Source organism: Diceros bicornis, chromosome 8, assembly GCF_020826845.1.
Source record: "Diceros bicornis minor isolate mBicDic1 chromosome 8, mDicBic1.mat.cur, whole genome shotgun sequence".
NCBI classification, from domain to species: Eukaryota; Metazoa; Chordata; class Mammalia; order Perissodactyla; family Rhinocerotidae; genus Diceros; species Diceros bicornis.
In genome coordinates this window covers 55,607,449-55,611,737 of record NC_080747.1, presented here as the reverse complement: position 1 = coordinate 55,611,737, position 4,289 = coordinate 55,607,449, and positions in this window count along the sequence as shown.

Genomic DNA, 4,289 nt, shown 5'->3' with positions numbered 1-4,289 from the left:
TCACTTCTATATCTTCCCTATCTTTGATGGCAGCACGAATGTCTGAAAACTCCCCAGGGTTATGGCAGTGCTTGTGGTATATTATCTTGATGGAAGGTGAGGAGCAGGCAATTCCAGTGGTCTCTACTTTGCATTTTGTGAAGATCTCTAGCTTAAGTAAAAAAGACTCACAGGCCTCCACAGAGAATACTCATGCAATGGTTTGAATGGAGGAAAATTAGAGCTTATGGGGTTACAGTAAGACAAAGAGAGTAGAGTGCTCTTAGTCCTTTTACCAAGCCCTCCCATCTCATGAGTTGCATCAGTTTCGTAAGCCATCGATAAACAAACTGGCGTTGGAGGCTAATGGGAAAAGGGAGGGAAGACTTTCAAACTTAAACACCAAATCATAAATCATTAGTGAGTCACTCATCCTTATCTTGGCCCAGAGTTAGTACTAGACTCTAGACCTCCATGAAGGTAACCACAGGACTGTCACTAGCCAGGTGAGGTGATCCAAAAGGAGATTCTCAGGTACCAAGTGTATCTACATTCTGAGATCAGAGAAATAGCATAAGGTGATTCCATGGTCCTACTGAATCCATTTAAAGAAGAACTGCAGGCAAAACTTTACTTATCACTTGACCTTTATGAGCTCTCAGTCTTCCTTTTGTACCATAGTGATGTTTTGCACCTCCAGAGATTAGTATCAATTCAAAGTGACTATCGAAAAACTTCTAGAAGGTCTAGATATTTCTCTTTCTCCAGAATGCAAGCACAATTGTAAATAGACTCTGTGTAATTTAATCCACTAAAGAGATGGCATCTGGGATCATACTTGGAATCAATTTCTGATCTATGTTGAGATAAAATCTGCATCACAAAGCAGCTAAGCAATTAGATGAAAGATGTCACAAGAAACGCTCAGAGGATGAAGTTGGAAATGTGGGTCATATTGCGTTATATTTTCCAATAAGAAGAAAAAAAAATGAATAACACCTCATAGCAATCTATTATGGACCCAGGGATGAGGGACAGGTCCATGATCAAGTTCACATTCACAATCTTTCTGGGTTGGGCATGATTTGGTAGTGGGGCCATTGCTCTGTATTAAACTCTGCTAGATAATGTACTCAGCTTATGTCTTTGAGGCCTAAGAGTGGCAACTACTGGGAATCAGCATCTTCATCAGCTGGTCTTGTAAACATATAAAAATAATGGATGAATTCACATTTAAAATTTTAAGATTCTCCAGATGTACGACATTAGGTTTTTTTTTTTTTTAACCTTATTTTTGTTTATTGCAGTAACATTGGTTTATGACATTGTAAAAATTTCAGGTGTACATCATTGTACTTCTATTTCTGCATAGATTATATCACGTTCACCACCAAAATACTAATTACAACAGAGGGAGAACGACATTAGGTTTTATGAACATCTAGAATGGAAGCTCGCCAATAACTGCTAAGGGATGGTGCAGGAGTAATACTAACAGATGTGATTTCTTCTACCTCTCACACAAGTAATATGATACCATTATGACACCTAGAAATTGAATCCTCAGGTATTTCCTACTAGCTATTGATGAAATAGCATTTTTATATCAAGAAAGGAAGAAAGACCTAGTTTATTCCAAACTCTCTATGAGTTTTAGGACCTCCCCCCACCCACTCCATCATTACTTGTGTGATGAAATCTTATGTCTATGAGTTCCTGGAAAAGAAGAACTACAATGAGGCAAGCTCATTAGCACAAATGATCTACAGGACAGTGGGGTGGCTTTGCTTCATGGAACAATCATGATTTTATAATCTGATAGTTGCTTTAAGGGCGAAAGGTGCCTGCATTTTCATGGTGTCATATGGATTACCGGTATCATATATGAGGAGATTTCATCTGAATGGATGAAAGGACCATCTCTGGGGGAAAAGACTGGCGGGAACTGAGAGTGAAAGATTAGGATTTCAGCCTCTTTGGCTAGGTGTAGATGCAGAATCCAGAATAATCGCAGAACTAAAGGGGGATTTAGAAGCCAAGAACCCCAGGAGAAAATGAAAGGAAGAAGCAGAAGGTAGGCAGGGATTTCTCTCATTGTAAAAGGTAACGAATTTCACAAATCCAAACAGACAAAAATATGAATCATTTTTTATTCGTAACATGTATAACGATGTTTTCTTCACTATATACGCATGTGAATGTGTACAAAATATTTGCATCTACCTATTAGGTTTTCAATTAGGTTACGATACAGAAGAAACTTGAGTACCATTTCATAATATAGTCACATATGAATTGTAAATAGTTAAAAAATAAAGTGTTTTAAAATATTATTTTAACTGACTAGGAAAGCCAGAAGTTATTAAACTCCTGAAAAATGTGTTCTTATTAACATGGAAACCGGAAAAAATATAACACGTTACAAAAGTTTAGCCTCGGCATACCAAAAATTATCACCAAAATAATAATATATTTATTATAATGATATATAGATGATTTAAATAGGTAAATATTTGTTTTTAAGAAAACCTTTTGTTTCTACAAGATAGAATATATCATCTATTTGTCAGGGTACTTCTTTTGAATAAACTCAGAAATTGCTAACAAAGTATCCAAATCTTGAGTTTACTTCAATTCTTTTAGGTTACATTATTTCTTAGTAATGAAAAAGTGAAGGGACATCTAGACTTTGACAGAAAATGATGAAAGATTAACCTATGATTTTAAAGACTAGCATATTAAAGAACATTATCTTATTGTCAGAATTAATAATTCAGCATCATTGTAAATTATTGCTTTGATTACATTAACTAGATATTAAACCAAATAACATTAGTGTTTAAACTTTTTAAACTCTATACTTGAAAACTTATTTATTTCAAAATCTCATGAAATTGAAAAAATATCTTTTTTCTTTAACATTTATTGATAGTTAATTTCTCATCTAAGAATAAATTGCTTATCTTCCTCTTATTTGTGCCACTATTTCTGTAAAAACAGATATCCCCCTAATGATTTATATTGTTCTACGACAAAGCTTTAATTTTAGGTCTATTAAGCTTGGGTTATAAATATCAAACTCTGTGCTAAATCACTTACTGAATCTGCTTAATAGATAATCTTATCACAGTTAGCTTGAATGATTCTTTGACCTCAAGGACAAAAAATTGGCAAATATATTTGAAGAGGGACTTTTTATAAAAGAAAGGAAGAGAAAGCCTTACTTCTAGTAAAATTCAACTTATGTCTCCAAGTTGACTGCAGATTTCTGGCCTCTGCTAGTTAACAGGAAGCCTAAGTACTTGTGCCTGGTCTACTGGTCACAGTAGAGTTTATGAGACGAGCAGAAGTATGGGGGAAAGGAAGAGGTAGAAATGGGCAAACTCACTTAGTTTCTGATTAAATGGGGAAATCATCCCCATAACAAATAGCACTTCTGAGGAATGCATTTTCTCCCCAAAGTATCTGCAGTGTAGCTAAGTAGTTTTGACTCTTATTTCCAAATATCATAAGTAAAACTAATGTAGAAAAGAATTTTTTAAAAATTTTAAGTTACTGAAAAGGGTAAGTATTGCATTCCAATCATTTATTTTTGCTCCGCCACACCATCAATCATTCCCAATTGTCAAAATCAACTAGTTCTCTGAGGCAACAAAGTGTTACAATATAAATAAGGTACTATCGTTATTAGTTTCCAAACCAAAGGCAACCTTCAAATCAAAGACAAAAAATAGTGTTTTATATTACAAGGAGAACAAGGTCAGATGTGTCTAACGAAAATAGATTGGTGGTATAAAACATGCTTCACAGCAGAGTAGAAACCCTGACAGTCTCCTGATATTTCTAATTGGAAGGGAAACCCTGGCTATTGTGTGCTCTATCTTACTTCTTGTCTAGTTGCTTTAGAGAATATGCAATAATTATAACATGTGGGAACCAAAATGATGTAAAATATTTAGAAAATGTTCAATATGATTGATACTGAATATAAAATTAATCATTACGTTCCTAAGGCCTCAAACAGCATCTCAATTTTGAACTGAAAAAAATGACTAAAGTAAAGCACTAAGATTTCAATAGTAACAACTTCCAGGTGTTTAGATATTTATCTTCTCCTTTTAAAGATTATATTACTTAAAACTTTAATTTTAAATCATGAGCCGAACTCCTAGGAAGAGTCTTTAATCTCTGACTTGATAAACTGAGGAATGGACAAGACCTTGGAAGACTAGGAGAGGAATCTGTTCAAATCAGTGGCTGGATTAATTTGGATGGAACTGATCAAGATTTCCAGCCAAACTCAAAGAAAA